Source organism: Neovison vison, chromosome 1 (genome assembly GCF_020171115.1).
Source record: "Neovison vison isolate M4711 chromosome 1, ASM_NN_V1, whole genome shotgun sequence".
Classification (NCBI taxonomy): domain Eukaryota; kingdom Metazoa; phylum Chordata; class Mammalia; order Carnivora; family Mustelidae; genus Neogale; species Neogale vison.
The window spans coordinates 239,885,949-239,903,761 of record NC_058091.1 but is presented as its reverse complement, the minus strand read 5'-3'; the positions used below and the strand labels follow the sequence as shown (position 1 = coordinate 239,903,761).

Here is a 17,813-nt window from a genome sequence, read left to right as displayed (position 1 = left end):
AGAAGGAAGTTTTAGTGTTGGAAAGAAATACTGATAACCTGGTGGGCAATATGTCTCAACTCCAAATGTGGCATCTGTGGCAGACTGCCACGGTGCAAGGCAACTCTGACAGAGAAAGCCAGTGCTCTTGAACGACTGCAACTCACCTAAGGATCCCACTACAGGGCACCAGGGATGCTGCCCCACAGGGTTAGGCTGGAGGGGTGCCAGGCATCATCTACTGGAAAATCTTCTGGAGAGAACCTGAAAACTGAGGTGACCTATGCAGGTGAACGAACCATCAGCCGAGGGACAAAGCTACTGGAGAAAGCCTGATAGATCTGAGCGGAAGGTGGAAAAAGCGTGAGCTGCTCCCGCAGGAACTCAAAGGCACCACACGAGCGAGAGGAACAGGCGTCCCACGGGCACTCGCTGTGTGCAGGTAGAAGCACGGCCTCCCTTCGGACACCCCAAGTTTAGTCTTTAGCACGTCCAAACCTAATGCTCCCTCCCATCCGTAAGTAACAAACGGGATGGGAGTCAAATAAAGGTAGCCCTCGTGCAGATTCCTGCCCCTTTTATTGTGAGGTGCTAGCTACTCTAAGGAGTTAGCTCACCTCCGCCACCGCTCCCGCATTTTTCTAACCCGGACTTTCCTAGGCGGGGCTTCCGGGCCCCGCCCACTGAGGGCCTGCTCAGTATCCGCCCCGAGGCGGGGCTTCCCTCCGCTTCGTGCTGTCCTTTCCCCTGCGGCCTCTGCTCTGGCGGGAGTACCCCGGCCGAGCTCCCAGACACGTGCGGGTGAGTTAAGGGCCGAGCGGGGAGAAGCCCTAGAGGTTTACCAGTTCGGGGCGAGAGGCAGCGGTGGGGAGGCTTCTTCTTGGACTCGGAATGAAATTGGGGTTCGTTCCACCATGACCCTAGGTTTGGAGGGCATCTCGAAGAGTCGCTGGGAAAATGTAGCCCTAGAGTCGCCCCCTGTTTTCTACCATCCTTCTTGTCCTTGGAGAGTCACCTAGATCCGGTCTGAGAGCCTCGCTTCCCGGACCGCCTGGCGCTAGGGCCAGGGGCTGGGGAACATTTGTGATGAGCACGTGTCCGGGTGGAGCTCGGTCAGGTCGTTCAACCCAAGCCCCTGAAAGGGGCAGACTGTTTCAAGATTCATTTTTAGACCTGAAAGATAAGCCCCCTCTATTTTACCTTTTCTCTCAATTGTTTGGAGTTGGTTAAGAGTGAAATTAAAGCTTGGTTGGAAAAAGGTATTGTCTTAGAAACCCTAATCTTATGTAAATAAGGTAAATTACTATGGTGAGTGGGTTAAGAATATTTATTAACATTCTTGCAAACGTTTTGGTTGCTGCTTTCAACCAGTAGTTGAGGTCATTAGCAGGAATGGCAGCTTGTTTCCAGTTCCTTCCATACCCATTATCACATCCGGTTTTTATAAAGTACTGCTTTTATTGTTCCTCAAAAGGTCTCATAATCCACATCCTCTCCAGTCTAGTTCTAACCATCCTTCACGATTTTCACTGCCCATTGCTCTCCCAGAATAATTTTTCCACTTCTATTCCCCCCTAATTCCTCATCTCCTTTCCTGGAATGTAGCTTTTGATAACAGCAAGTGTTTATTGACCACATATTCTATACCAGATATTCTTAGGCTTAATTTATATTCTTTTTAGATCTAACAACCAGCTTGTGTACAGAGTATTATTGATAACATTCCCATTTTACGAATGAGACTGGGAGGTGTGAAGAGATTAAATGACTTGTTCATTGTTAGCTGTTAAGTGATAGAGCCAAGGTTCCTTCTACTTGTTGACTAGACCCTTAATATGCTGCTGTTGAGGGGCCCCAGCTGGCTTAGTCGCTAGAGGATACAACTCTTGATCTCAGGGTTGTTAAGTGCAAGCCACATGTTGAGTGAAAATAACTTAAAAATAGAATGTTAAAAAAAATCCCCCTGTTTAGTTGCTGTGGCACATGGGTAACAAATGATGTGAGAAAATAAAGCTAACCAAGGAAAAGGTTTTTGTTTTATTGCCTATTTCTGTGACTCAGAAATAAGTTCTACAGTTTGCGGGCAGAGGTCTTGAACTTCACATAAGTGTTCACTACTGTTGGCTAACTCTAACCTGGCATGCTTCAATTGCAGAGGGGGACAGGCATGGGCTTTGGACAGAGGCAGCACCAGGTGAGTGCAACTTCATTCACCTGCCTTCTGCCCCAGCGGTAGGCAGCTGCCTAGGTTGACCTGTACCTAGGTAAGTGTTACACTGCTGGGAGAGAAGCAGCCGACAGCTGGTTGGCATTCTGGGCCTGGTTCATGCCAACTCTGTTATTAACTATACCGGGATGCCAGCATAATTGCTTATTCACAAAGGTTAAATCTGTAAGGGAATGATTTTGCAGGGGGACACCTAAAAATCCAAATCTTTTTGAGTGGTGGTTTGGTTTTTTTTTTTTTTTTTTTTTTTTTTGAGTGGTTCTTGTTCAACAGGTTTGGCTAGTATGAAGTTACTTGAAGCATTGCTTGGAAATGGGAACAAAGGTAAACAAGCCATGAGTAATGTAGAAGTTGAGGGAGAAAGTCCCCTTGTTATTGTTTGAGTGCCTGCCAGATGCTCCAGAGCAGGGTGGGGGGGGTGTACAGGGAAAAAAGTTAATGGGATTTTTGCAATTTTTCAGTTGCAAATCAAAGTGCCTGGTCCCCACTCCTGTACCATACAGAGCTAGTCATGCTGATCCCTTTGTGGGGGGTTTCATAGATGTAGTTACCTATAGGAATGCCTGATTAGGGAAATTTTGGTGTGAAGTTGCTTTAAAATTATGGGCATTTTTCTCTGGCTCTTTAATAAAAGAGAAAAATACCAGTAGACTGAGAGGCTCTAGGCAGTAGGCCTAGCTACAACCATACTAATTTCTTCTTTAGGCTGATAATATATTTTTGTGAGTTTCTTACTGATTTTCAGGAATGAACAGAGTCCTTTGGAGCAGTAAATACTGTGTCCCTTTTTGTAGTGATTTTGTTTTGGATCACTAATTTTCTGAGAAGAGATGCTTCTCGGTTCTAGGCAAATACTTACCACTCAGGGTGATGCTGGGGATTATCCAATAAGGCTGACTTAGTTGCTGCTTCTGTGGAAAGTGACATCCTGGATTCCACTGCGGAACTGGTGAGGATGTTAGGAGGCAGGGGAGTTATTTATAAAAGCTAGCTTTTTTTTTTTTTTTTTTTTAAGATTTTATTTATTTATTTGACGGACAGAAATCACAAGTAGAGAGGCAGGCAGAGAGCCCGGTGCAGGGCTTGATCCCAAGACCCTGGGCTCATGATCTGAGCGGAAGGCTGAGGCTTTAACCCACTCAGCCACCCAGGCGCCCCTATAAAAGGTAGCTTTGTTCTATCAATTGCCTTTCCCTAAAAAGGGTTCCTTTAGCTTAATGTTGATTGCTTTGTGTGAATACCTCAGATGTTCATACAAATGGGGTCTTAGGAGTGGAGATACCTAGAGGGTTTGGGGGAACGGTTAGCTTTAATGGTAATTCTAGGCAATAAAAAGATGATGGGAAGTAATTCTGAAAGGTATTGAAAATAGGGTAAATCATAAATGGCAGACAGCATTGTTTCCATTTCTACAGAAAAGCAGCTTCAGGAGCTGCTGTTTTAGTATAGGGTGTTGAACCGTGAAATCTTTTTCTTTTTTAGGATGACTTGAAAGTAGGGCATCATTGGCCCTCCTGAAGAGAGGAAATTAGTGGCTGGTGAAGTGTCGGTATGGCATTCTCAGGTAAATGTCCCTCCCTATTCAGTGACTGCTTCCTGTGTGACAGTCCTGTTTGCTAGTTGGTATCCATCAGAAAGCAACATCACCAATATTTGCCCTCTAACAAGTTCAGCCTCTAAGCAGTGAAAGGCTAAGTGGGATATTGGTGGTTATGGTCTGAAGGCATTTAGGATCTCTGAGATTATCTGTACCATTACATCTGTAGAATGTATAAGGAGATTATAAAGTCCAGGAAAGAAAGAACAGTGTGGTGGCACCTGGGTGGCTCAGTGGGTTAAAGCCTCTGCCTTGGGCTCAGGTCATGATCCCAGGGTTTTGGGATCGAACCCCGTATTGGGCTCTCTGCTCAGCGGGGAGCCTGCTTCCCCATCTCTCAGCCTGTCTCTCTGCCTACTTATGAAATCTGTCTGTCAAATAAATAAATAAAATCTTTTAAAAAAAGAAAGGATGGTGTATCTTGGGTATTCACTGCTAGATCCCAGTCATAGTGCCTGGCACATAGCAGAAATTCTGTGAATGGTGGACAGAATGACCGAAGGCATGGGAAAGGGGTTCCTGTTTCCTATTTGTTTAAAGGGCTTGGCAGCAAAGTCTGCCATCACTGCTTCCAGGCTTGTGGTTTGCAGTCAACATTAAATTCTTGAGGATACCTGTATCCATCTTCTACATGAGTGACTGGGTAGCTGCTTTGGGAGTCACCCAGTGGTTGTCAGCTATCCAGGCTAATGTGGTACCTTGGATGGTGTTACACTGTTGGAAGAGCAAACGCTGCTTTATTGAGGTCTGGCTCCAAGCACTGTTTTGGTGTTTTGGCTAAGTACTCCCGGGCAGCGTTTTGCACCTCTGAGAGTGGAGTAACTCCTTCTGTGGAGTTGGTCCTAGTCTGGGTGCAAACAGTTTTTTGTTTTTTCTTTGAGGAGAGGACCCTATCTTAGGGATAGTTTGTCATTCCTTTCCTCTTTGAATCCTAGATGCCTTTACCTGAGAGAGAAATCTGCCTCCATCAGGACCTCAGATGTCTGACAGCCCTATGTGACACCAGGATAGGTAATATAGTCCCTTTTGTTGGGTAGGTTCTCATAAACTTGTTTCAGCTCAGATGGGTGGTGTGTAATAACAAAAAATATCTGTATTGGCCTCTGCTCCCATTCTGGGCACATAATTCCCAAAACTTTTTTTTTTTTTAAAAGATTTTATTTATTTATTGGAGGGGGAGAAGCAGGCTTCCTGCTGAGCAGGGAGCCCGATGTGGTGCTTGATCCCAGGACCCTGGGGTCATGAACTGAGCCGAAGGCAGATGCCCAACCAACTGAGCCACCCAGGGGCCTCAGAAGTCCCAAAACCCAAAGTTCCCTAAATGATAAGAACACTAGGAGCATCTTTTGTTCTATCATTTGGTCTTTGACTCTGATTCCTGACACTGAGCTCCTAAATCCAGAAATTTCGTGGGTGATTGGAAGGAATGTCCTGTTCTAATAAGGCTGGTCACGAGAAAGGCCAAGCAATGATTAGAAGCTTGGAAGTTTCAGCCCCACCTGCGTTCTTCAGAAAGGGGAAAGGGGCTGGAAATGGGAGTAATAATTGATCATTCCCACATGATGAAGCCTCCATAAAAATCCTACTAGTGTGGGGTTTAGGGAACTTGCAGGTTGGTGAACACTTGGAGGGGCTGGGAGATTAGTATACCAGAGAAGGCATGGAAGCTCATTGCCCCTTTCCACATAGCCTTGCCCTGTTCATCTCCCATCTAGATGTTTATCTAGAGCCTTTCTCATCCCTTTAAAATAAACTGGTAAACAGTAAGGAAGCCATTTTCCTGAGTTCTGAGACTACTCTAGCAAATTAATCAAACCTGAAGGGGTAGTTTATGGGAACCTCTGATTGATTTATATCAGAGACTGGTCAAAACTTGTTCACTGGTAACAACTTGAACTTGTGATTGGCATTTGAAGTGAGGGAGGGGCAGTCTTGTTAAACTGTGCCCTTAACCTGTGAGGTCTGATGATACTCCAGGTATATAGAGTGTCAGAATTGAGTGAAACTGTAGGACACCCAGCTGGTGACACAGATTTGCTTGGTGTGGGGAAAAACCCACACACACATCTGGTATCAGAAATGGTGAGAGTGTGGTAGTAGTGTGAGGGTAAAGTTAAAATATAAAGTGAAGTGTTCTTGGGCTCCTGGCTGGCTCAGTCTGTAGAGCATCGTAGAGCATGTGATTTTTTTTTTTTTTTTTTTTAAGAGCATGCGACTCTTCATCTCAGGATCCGGAGTTCAAGCCCCACATTGTTTGTAAAGCTTACATTAAAAGAAAGAAAATTTTTTTAAGAACAGGTTTTCTTTACAGGTGGAAAAAATGTATATGATTAAAAACTGTATATGAGTTCTAAAAAATTATGTAGAGTACGAGAATATTAGAGAATACTTGATCTGAAGTCCAAGGCTTAAACTAAAGTCTCATTTTCTAGAGCTGTGCTATGCAATACATAAGACTGTTCAACTGACAAAAACTAAGTCTGCTTTTCCATCTCAGTATTTAGTGACTACCATCTTGGACAGCTCCAAGAACATTTCCACCAATGTGGAAAGTTTTGTTATACACCGCTGTTCTGGAGCAGGGGTTGGCAAACTTGCTGTAAAAGGCCAGACAATATTTTAGACTTGAGCACCATAGTCTCTGGTAACTGCTCAGTTCTGCACTTGGAATAAGAGAGCAGCCATAGGCATAGACAGTGTGTCAACTAGTGAGCATTGCTGTGTTCCAATAAAACTTTATTAATGGACACTGAAATTGGAATTTTGTAAAGTTTTCAGGGTTATAACTAAAAATTTCCCCCCTTCACTCTGTGCTTCAGAGGTTTTCAAAAACAGATTGGCAGGCCAAAATTGGCCTGTGAGCTAGAGTTTACCAATCCCTGTTATAGAAAATGAAATTCAGGCCTTAAAGATTGCCAGCTCATCAGTGACAGGTTCAGGCCCAGTACCAACACGTCTCTGAAAAATTCCAGGTTATCAATACCTTTGCCTTACAGCAAGCCTTTAGCACTCTGCCCTTGAACTCTACCTCTTTTAGAGGACTTTAGTAATCCAGCAGTAGATTAGTCCTCAATTCTTGTGTTTGGAGTTTGTTGTATATACTCTTTGCACAGCTTGCTTTTGTTGTAGTGATTCTCTTCATTTTTAATATATTCCCAAAGGAGAGGTTCTAAGAAAAAACAGCAGTTTTCATTTCCAGCAGAGCCTGATCACAGCTTCAGTCCTAGGTAGTGAAATAGAAATAGTCCCTAAGGAAGGAGGATGACTTTTGTCATGATGTCAGGGTTTAAAATCTGGGATGGTAAGCTCCTCTGAGCATCCAGATCATCTTCCTGACCACTGTTAAGGCTACCCAGGTGGACGGAGGATGCGTCGTTGTTGCCACTTGAAAAGGATGATTCACTGATATCTGTGCCTGTATTCAATATCCCAAGAGATTTCAGTGGCTTAATCATGCACATTAAAATAATGTAATGGGATTTCCTACTTGATAAGTGAAGTTAATTAGTCACCTACTATTCCCTGTTGACTTGATTTTTTTTTTTTTAATTTCCTGGTGAGGAAATAAAAGATGATGAAGTAAAACATTTCAAAGTAACTCTTTAACTCCAAGCTGCCACCTCCTGTTGTAGGTAGCAATTAGGAGACACAGTGACCCTCTTAATTGTCCTGCTCAAGTTTCAAGGCTCAGTCCTATGCCATACTAAGAGGAAAAACTAAGGCAGGGGGATAAGGGAGCCGCAAGTATTGAGTAGACCATCCTTGGTGCCTATCTGTAATTTACTTCCCTTCCTTCAGGGTTGAAATTGCTGTCAGTGGACTTTCACATTAAAATTGTGGATTTTGGGGCACCTAGGTGGCTCAGTGGGTTAAAGCCCCTACTCAGGTCATGATACCAGGGTCCTGGGATGGAGCCTGCTTCCCTTCCTCTCTCTCGACCTGCCTCTGCTTGCTTGTGATCTCTCTGTCAAATAAATAAATAAAATCTTAAAATAAATAAATACAATTGTGGATTACGTCTCAAATTGTTATCAGGTAAATAGAACCCCAGAGAAATAAATTGTGCAGGCCCCAAAGGACACAGCAAGGTGGATCACTGCCTAGGAATTCACACAAAAGAAAACAATCCCATAAGAGCAACTAATTAAGTACTTAAAAGAGTGACAGTGACTCCTTGAATCTTGTTGCTTAATTAGGGCTTTTTGAACAGCTCCAGTTAATGGACCTGTCAATATTCTCTTGGAAAACAATTTCACTGAATTAACAAATCAACTGTAATACTTAGAATGTCTGCTTAGCAATTCTTTCTCTTTATTGCTATTTAAAAACAATAAGCCAGCTTGCTGGGTCATATATCCTAAGGTCTGGCTCAAAGAAGCCTGTTACTTTGGCCCTCCCTGTTCTCCAAGGCTCTTTGGAATATTAGAACATTTTGTACTACTTGTTAAGGGTGACTTTACTGCCTTAGAAAAGGCTAATAAAATGGACCTTGAAATTTATTTTATTTTAGAATAATTGTAGATGTACAGAAAGGCTGTGAAGATTAGTACAAAGAATTCCCATGTACCTTACACCCAGTTTCCTCTAATAACATTTTACACTAGTGTAGTTCATTTATCACAAAATAGGGGGCTAATATAGATACGTTACTATTACCTAAGTCTATACATTTCCTTAGTTATTCACATTTCCTTAGTTTTTTTTGTTCACTTGTTTTGTTTTTTAAGATTTCATTTATTTATTTGACAGAGAGGGAGAGATCACAAGTAGGCAGAGCAGCAGGCTGAACTCAGGACCTGGGCTGAAGGCAGAGGCTTAACCCACTAAGCCATGATATGCCCCTCCTTAGTTTTTACTTAATGTCCTTTGTTCCAAGATCTCTTTGAGGATATTACATTTAGTTATTATACCTCCTTGGGCTCCTTTTTAAAAATTATTTATTTATTTATTTATTATTATTTAAGATTTTATTCATTTGACAGACAGATCACAAGTAGACAGAGAGCCCAGCAGAGAAGGGGAAGCAGGCTCCCCGCTGAGCAGAGCCCTACGCAGGGCTCCATCCCAGGACCCTGGGATCATGACCTGAGCCAAAGGGAGAGGCTTTAACCCACTGAGGCACCCAGTCACCCCAATTTATTAATTTTTTAAAAATTTTGTACTGAAGTTACTTCTATGCCCAGCGTGTGGCTTGAACTTACACCCCTGAGATAAAGTGTCACGCTTTACCAACTGAGCCAGCTAGGTGCCCCTCCTTAGGTTCCTTTTAGCTATGACAGCTTCTTAGACTTGCTTGTTTTTGATTACCTTGAATTTGAGTAAGGTGTTTTGTAGAAAGTCCCTCAATTAGGATTGAGTTTTTCTCATGAATAAGCTGGGCTTAAGAGATTTTGAGAGGAAGACCATAGAGGTAAATTTCCATTCTATTTCTATCAGGATGACTTATTAGTGTTGCTGTTACCTTGATCAGCTGGGTGAGATCTGTCTTGCCAAATTTCTCCACTGTAGAGTTACTCCCCCTGACCCAATTCTGTGTGCTTTGGAATGAAATCACATGTGCAACAAACACTTAAAAGACAAGGGTTGTACTCTCTTTTGAAGGTGGAATAATATCTAGATAGGTTAATTGGATTTTTTAAAATTATTTTTTAGATTTTATTTATTTATTTGACAGACACAGGCAGAGAAGGAACACAAGCAGGGGGAGTGGAAGAGGGAGAAGAAGGCTTCCCGCTGAGCAGGGAGCCCAATGTTGGGCTTGATCCCAGGACTCTGGGATCGGGTCTTGAGCCAAAGGCAGATGCTTAATGACTGAGCCACCCAGGTGCCTGGTTACTTGGAATTCTTAAGAAATAAATTGATCTCTCATTCAATTTATTTATACCACTATGAACTCATGGATATTTCTGTTATGCTTTGGAAAGTAGTCCAATAATACTTTATTTTGTTGTGTTCCAGCTTTGACGTTTGGGAGCTTTGTTTGGCCACTGTATCCCTTCAGTATACCTCCATCATTGTGGGGTTTTGGTTTTTAAGTGCTTCTCACTTTATGGCACTATTAAGATGCTCCGTGTTTATCTTGTATCTTTCCTGTCTCAGTGTCAAGCATTTGTCGAGGGACCCCTGCTTCCTTTATTGGTAAATGGCATTAAGGAACAAGATTTGGGCACTAGGTATGCTCTTGATACTAAGGTGCTGTTGCTTCCTAGGCTCTTGTCTGCTGGTAGAACAATGAACTGTATAACCAGGATCCTTAATTCACTGTTACCCATATTTTATAAATATTCCATTTTTAATATTCATCACCTTTTATTCTATAGTCATTTTTTTTTTAAAAAAGATTTTATTTATTTATTTGACAGACAGAGATCACAAGTAGATAGAGAGGCTGACAGGAGAGAGGAGGAAGCATGCTCCCTGCCTGACAGAGAACCCGATGCAGGGCTTAATCCCAGGACCCTGGGATCACGACCTGAGCCAAAGGCAGAGGCTTTAACCCACTGAGCCACCCAGGTGCCCCTCTATAGTCATTTATTTTGTCTCATCTAGCATACTGGTTGGCTTTGTTTGCTTTTCTAGCGGATGTGATAGTTGATTCTTTTTACTCTTTTTTTACTCGGAGCTCACAGTAAAAAGGAGGACCTAAGCTCAGGCTTTGGTGCCGGAATGGGTTGGAGGGTAGAGAATCCCTCGAGGCACAAAGCCTCTGCCTTGGAATCTGGGCTTTACCAGAGTAGCTGCTAGCAGAACTTTCTCTCCTCCTCAGTTGAGTACTCTGTAGGAGAACTCCAGGGGCTAAGTAGGGTTGCAAGGTGCTGGCCACCCTGCCAGTGAAAGATGTGACGCAATGAGCAGGAGGAGAAAACGCAGAATAGAAAAATTCTGTCCCAGCCTGCACTACCCCTACTCTCTTGGCACTCTGCCCTTATCTCTGCTAGGCTTCCATTTCTTGCCCCTCTGTAGTAGGCAGTCCTGATCAGTTAGTTCCTCCAACGTCTCTTTGTATCTTTAACTTACTTGTTTCTGTAATCTCCAGTACTGAGTTAGAGGAAGACAATGACCTATGCTAATTACATATCTTATCAAAGGCTGTCATTTATTTCACACTTTTAATGGGTTTATAGCCTTTATTAAATGAACTCTGCTAGACATTGAGGGTGAGTAATAGACAATAAATAGTCCCTGCTTACCTTAACATGGCCTGTCAGACCTTATACAGTATACCCCTTAGCGCTCTCATCTCCTCATCTTTACTACCCTCAGATTCACTTCTGGCCACACTGGTTTCTTTCGGTCCTTGATAAGCGTTTTCTTAGGTCTCTGCACATGTTGTTTTTCTTTCTGGTTCCATCTTCTCCACTTTGTCTCCTTTGAGATCTTAGCTCAGACAGCCCTTCTGCAGAGAAGCCACCTTGCCTGAGTGTCTGAATACCTGTTCCAAGTATCTTTGCACCATGGCTTCCCACAGAGCTAGCTAATCAGAATCTGCAGATGCCGTGTTTAAGAGTCCTTTGAAAGGTATTATTCACCAGCTTCTCAAGGTTTCCTCACTTCCCATACAGCCAAGCAGCCTCAATTCAGCTGACAGCTGACTAAAGACCTTCTGCTGATAAATATGAATATCTTTGTGTCAAAATGTATCCAAAATAGAGTAATGCCTTTGGCATATCCTCCTTTTTAAGATTACCACAGTAAGTGAGGGTATCAACAGTGCTGGTTTTGTTTAACCGTTTGAAAGAAAAAAATTATGAAAACAATGGCATCTGATTTCCAAAGCATTTGCTCTTGGACTGTAAAGATGTAATTTAGTGCACAACTATTTAAGACTAAATTTAACTTCAGAAAGTATTGAATGAAAATAATAGATTTGCAGATCTGTTCCAATTTGAGACATCTGTTAACTAAAATATATGTGTGGCCTTTTGTTACTGTTTTTAGTAATCTATGTCTTTATAGTTAAAAGCTGTGAAACAGCTTTGTGTGTAAATTACAACTAGAAAACTTCTCTAACTAGTGGTCATGTGCTGACAAGTAGGTGACAGATTAAAATGTAGGTTATAGGTGGCTCAGTGGCTCAGTGGGTTAAGCCGCTGCCTTCGGCTCAGGTCATGATCTCAGGGTCCTGGGATCGAGTCCCGCATCAGGCTCTCTGCTCAGCAGGGAGCCGGCTTCCTCCTCTCTCTCTCTGCCTACTTGTGATCTCTCTCTCTGTCAAATAAATAAATAAAATCTTTAAAAAAAAAAAAAATAAAATGTAGGTTATAACCAGACTTAAGTGGATAATGTTAACATGTTTACTCTGGGGCTCTATAAAAGTAAATAACCTGTGAATCTATGCATTTTGTCATTTTAGGATATTCCTGTAAGTAAACTGCAGGACATGTGGTGCTTTGCAACACTGACAACATTTACTGCGTGTTGGTGATGTGCCAGAATTGTAAACTCATTCTACATATCTTAATCCTCTCATCAGGCCTGCAAGGTACTGCTGTTATTTGCCCAAGGTCACACAGTGGGTCGGAACTACTGTGGTGTTAATTTAATCTAGTTCCAAAGCTAGTGTTTGATTTGGAACTTTTAAGTACGGTGCCTACAGGTCTTTCCAACTAATTCTAATGAATATCTGCTGACTTTTTCAATCATCAAACTCATTCAGATTAAGGATTAATATCTTTGATGAACTACTTAAGTGCCAGTTTCTTCTAGTTTCTTAAAACCATTCCAAATGCCAAAGACCTTCTTTCAGTCTATCAGCATCTTGGCCACTATTGCTGAAGCGTGAGGAGGCTTCCTTTTGTTCTTAGCATACAAAGAACATATAGAGACAAACCGTTAGCCTTGCTTTTAGCATCCATCTACTTCATTCCTCCTGTCATACCGCCTCTGAATCTCAGGTTTTTTAAAAATGCCCCTCTGGAAGGCCTCAGTGGGTCACATTCCCACACCCAGACTTGCCCTATGATAGTGTTTGTCACATTTTATTAAAATTTTTCAGTGCTGGCCCTACTAAACTATGGGTTCAGTGAGGGTCAGAATAAGAATTCTGAGACCGTAAAACATTCCTGAAATATTTGCCTTTTTTTTTTTTTTTTTTTTTTTTTTAAGAGAAAGAATGTGGTGGGAAGCGGGAGAGAGAGAATCTTAAGCAGGCTCCAGGCCTCTGCAGATCCCGATGTTGGACTCCATGTCACCAGCCTGAGATCATGACCTGAATGAAGAGTTGGACCTTCAACCACCTAATGATCCAACCAGGTGCTCCAAAGATTACTTTTTTAAGGTTGGGGTAGAGTAGGGTTCCCATTTTAATTTTACATGCATAGTAGTACAACTGCTAAATTAAGGGCATAAAGACTTTATAGATACATATTATAAACCTTGTTACAAATAATACAACACGGAAAAGTTATTCCAAGATTATTTCAACAATATATCAAGTATAATCTCCCTACATGCTAAAATAGCATTTGTTAAAATTGCTGAGGATCAACATTCCTAACCTATTAAAAGTGTCTTACCCAAAAGGCTGTGTGATGCTTAATGAAGAAACCCTAGAAATGATCCCATTAAAAAAAGAGAAAAGAGGGGCACCTGGGTGGTTCAGTTTTTAATCAACTGCCTTTGGCTCAGGTCATGATCCCAGGGTCCTGGGAGGAGCCTGCTTCTCCTTCTCCCACTCGCCCTGCTTGTGTCTCTCTGTCCAATAAATACATAAAATCTTTTTAAAAAAAAAAAAGAAAGAAAGAAAAAGAAAAGAGCTTTGTTCAAAGTTACTACCAAAGGTAGTTAGAGAAAATGACTCATAGATGGTAAGTTTACTTGGAAATATATCTATGGGTATCAACTGAAAGTGGTCCATTGAAGTAACAAATAATAGGTTTGAAGATAACTTGGAAGGAAAATAAAGATAGGAATAATTAGATAGATGTACAGAGGTTACAGATGAAGAAAATATTAAAATACTGACAGACACAAATGAGACCCTCAGTGTAAATCATACCATGTCCAAGAAATTTCAACATAAAGATAAATCTCCTAAAGAAAACTGTAAGTTTATAAAAATTCCAATAAAAGTAACAGGATGAATTTTGTAACTACATAAGATGATTATAACATTCACATGGAAAAATAAGAATAATCATAATATTGTGAGAAATTAGAATCATAAAGGATAACTAGCCCTACCAGATGTTAAAACGTTACAAAAAGAGTAAAATGTTGATACTGGCAACTGAATAGCTTACTCAATGAATAGAACAGATAAAAGGAAGTCCAGAAATGGACTCTGAACAATGTTTAAAAAGTACAATAAGAAAGCATGGTTTATCTTTTAATTGTGTAATATAGTACCTTTGCCTTCCAAGTTTAAAAAAAAAAAAAATGAGGAGTACTTAAAAGGAAGGAGTTATGTGACTAGATTTTTTTTTTTTTAAGATTTTATTTATTTATTTGACAGACAGATCACAAGTAGGCAGAGAGAGCGGGGGAAGCAGGCTCCCTGCTGAGCCGAGAGCCCGATGCGGGGCTCGATCCCAGGACCCTGGGATCATGACCTGAGCCGAAGGCAGAGGCTTTAACCCACTGAGCCACCCAGGCACCCCTATGTGACTAGATTTTCAAACTTCTGTATGGAAGGGCACCTGGCTGGCTCCGTCAGCAGAGCACACAACTTGGTTTCAGGCTCATGAGTTCAAGCCCCACACTGGGCATAGAGATTACTTTTTTTTTTTTTAAATATTTTATTTATTTCTTTGATAGACAGAGATCACAAGCAGGCAGAGAGGCAGGCAGAGAGAGAGGAGGAAGCAGGCTCCCCGCTGAGCAGAGAGCCCGATGTGGGGCTCGATCCCAGGACCCTGGGATCATGACCTGAGCCGAAAGCAGAGGCTTTAACCCACTGAGCCACCCAGGCGCCCCAGAGATTACTATTAAAGTATTAAAAAAGTAAATAAATCTTCATTTAGTGTATCACTATGTAACAAACCACCTTAAAACTTAGTGGTTCAAACAAGTATTAAAATTCTTCCAGTTGATAGGGCTCAGCTGGGTGGTTGTGTTCTACATGGACTCAGCTAGAGCTCTGGCTGTTGGGAGTCTTCATAAAGTAGGAGCTATAGATTTGACGTACTTTGGTTCTTTCAGTGTGACCTCTTTATAGTGGTTGGGTATCTCACATGGCAACTGGGTTCCAAGTGGGTGAAAAAAAATCTTAAAATTTTTATCTCTTCTCTTCTGTGGAAAAAAAAAGTCACTTCTGCGTTCTATTGGTCAAAGCCATTTGTAGGGCCCTTCCAGATGCAGGCAGAGTGGAAATTGATTCCACTATGAGAAGCGTGGCAAAGAATTTGTGGCCATCTTTAGTAAACCACAAGCATATACATATACACAAAGTTTCTTTATAGAAAATCCTTAGAATACAAAAGAAATGATTGGTAAGTGGGTTACCTTTAAGTTGGGGAAAACTTGTATTATCTACTCAAAAATTCCTTCCTAAACCCCCTCTTGCCTGCCCTCCCTGCCATGCCATTACTAAAAGAGCCATTGGTTAACAGTTCTCTCTTTTTAAATAGCTTAAATTAGAGGGATGACCTGGTTTCAGGGCATTAAATCTGTTAAAAAAAATAAGTAGATGGTGGACTGTCAAGAGATTCTGAGACTACAGCTCTGGTGAAGGCAGTATCAAAATGCTCAAAAGCTCTGTGTTTGGACTGATATAGAACTGGGTTCAGATTCTGGCTTTTGTCACTGTTTAGCTGCATCACCTGCAAGCTTCTTAATCTCTTACATAAAACAGGAATAATGGTACCTATCCTCAAAATTTGATAATAATTAGAAAGCATTATCAGCTGCCTAATGATTGTGTGGTATCAGAATATATGTCCTCAATATGTCTCCTGTGCAAAACTGTAAAAGGTCTTCATTATCAGCTCAAATCCAAACTCTTTCCTGGTGTTTAAAGTCTTATATAACTTAGCTGTACCAAGCTGTCACTTAGACCTTCCAAAGTCTTAGCAGAAATTCTTGCTTTATAGTCACATTCTTCACCATCCCTGGTGCACAACTCACCTACTCCCAAGTCACCCAAAATAGTATAGAGCTCTTGATTCATCTCTACTCACAGCCAGACCCACCTTGAGGCCAGACTCCTTGTCCATTCGCCATCAGACTACGATCCTCAAGAGTTGGCAATTGGTCATTGAATCCCTACCCTTGTACTGTGTCCTTCATGAAATAGGCATTTGATGACTGAAATCTTGTATTAAGTTTGGTTTCCAATGTGTCTTTTTGCTGATGAGCCACTAAGCAGATCCTCAATAAATAATTACTCAATGATAAAGTTTGACTTTCCTTCTTTGTATGATCACCAGATGGCATTACAGCCTTATACAAAAGCATGGGTAAGTGCATATCTTAGTTCTAAAATGCATTCATGTTTCTTCAAAAGGAGCAGAGCCTCTTCTTTCATCTAAGATCTCGAAACAACATAAAGGGAAGTTTTAGCCAAGATTACTTGGAGTCAAAAGTCTCACCAAGTGGAAGGCAGATACGGTTTTGAATGGACGACGCAAGACTCAATGAGGAATTTGGATTCCCCAAAATTTCATTCCAGAGCTAACCCCAGTAGGCTTTAAACATCACTTAATTTGGAGGAGCCTCAGTTCTTAATGGTTATACAACGTAAATGCAGATGTGGGATTGCAGTAACACTCTTTTCACCATGGCTATTTAAAAATTGTCCCTTGGGGGGTGCCTGGGTGGCTCAGTGGGTTGAGCCACTGCCTTCGGCTCAGGTCATGATCTCCGGGTCCTGGGATCAAGTCCCGAGTCAGGCTCTCTGCTCAGCAGGGGGCCTGCTTCCCTTCCTCTCTCTCTGCCTGCCTTTCTGCCTACTTGTGATCTCTCTCTGTCAAATAAATAAAATCTTTAAATAAAAAAATAAAAATTGTCCCTTGGGGTTCCTGGGTGGCTCAGTCAATTAAGCATCTACCTTAGCGCGGGTCCTGATCCCAGGGTGCAAGTCCCATGTCGGGCTCTCTGCTCCATAGGGAGCCTGTTTTTGCCTCTGCCTCCCTCTCTCTGTCTCTCATGAATAAATAAAATCTTTTTTTTTTAATTGTCCCTTATTCAACTCTAGCCCTCAATGACGTCTTAGTCGCAAAATTTAAGTCACCTTCAATTCCCAAGGCTTCAACCAAACCTAATGAAAATTCCACATCTCCTCTTTGCCTCCTGTTAAAGGCATGTCTCCTTTCTCTGGATCCTATTTCAGTGTCTGTTACAAATCATCCCTCTAACTTGTTTTTCTTTAACCAATACTTTACTAAAATACTCTTCCTACCAACATTTTCATTGTGCTCAAAACTCCCGTGGTAAGGGGCACCTGGGTGGCACAGGCAGTTGACCGTGGGACTCCGGTCATGATCTTGGGGTCCTGGGATAGAGCCTTGCCTTGGGCTCTGCCCAGTGTGGAGTCCACTTGAGACTCTCTCCCTCTGCTCCTCCTGCTTCTGCTCTCTGTAGAATAAAGTAGACTCTTTTTTTTTTTAAACCCACGAAACTTTAGCAAATTGGAAAACTCACCCTGCTTTCTCCAGTCTTCATAGCCAAACCTTTCCTGCATTGGGTAGTTTCCATCCTCCTGTTTTGATACACCTCCAGTCTGACTTCCACTCTCACTTTACTGGAGCAAGTCCATAATAAGGATGATGTCCGTGTTGTTAAGTCTTGTAGATGTTTTTAGTCCTATTCTTCACTTTTGATAGCATCTGACCCTGTTGATCACTTTGACCTCTATTTTGGCTCTCAAGGCAGTACAATGTGTGCCTCCCTGCTCTTCCCAAAACTTTTTGCTTTTTCCCCACTACCTCTGTGTTCACTTGGTCTCCTTTGCCATTCAGCTCTACCTGATTTGCTTCTCAAGGTCCTAATACCTCTTTTCACAGTACTGTCTCTAGCTTAACTTCCAAATCCCATCGCTTCATTTATGTCATTAACTCAAATGTGCCACTAACC

The 17,813-nt window shown here is 41.9% G+C and overlaps 1 long non-coding RNA gene and 1 other non-coding gene across 3 annotated transcripts; both read left to right on the top strand.

Annotated features, from left to right (window-relative positions):
- The first annotated feature begins 697 nt into the window (after positions 1-697).
- Positions 698-16,586, top strand: LOC122891076. 2 transcript variants are annotated; one of them, XR_006381249.1, is made up of 8 exons: positions 698-780; positions 2,135-2,173; positions 3,054-3,155; positions 3,689-3,770; positions 4,739-4,814; positions 12,157-12,285; positions 12,909-13,055; positions 16,246-16,586. It is a non-coding gene; the product is annotated as an uncharacterized LOC122891076 (long non-coding RNA). The 2 variants fall into 2 exon arrangements; XR_006381248.1 differs by lacking the exon at positions 16,246-16,586 and having other exon boundaries at positions 12,909-13,324.
- Positions 4,466-4,665, top strand: LOC122898281. The gene has a single exon (XR_006382951.1). It is a non-coding gene; the product is annotated as a small nucleolar RNA SNORA74 (small nucleolar RNA).
- Positions 16,587-17,813: the final 1,227 nt, after the last annotated feature.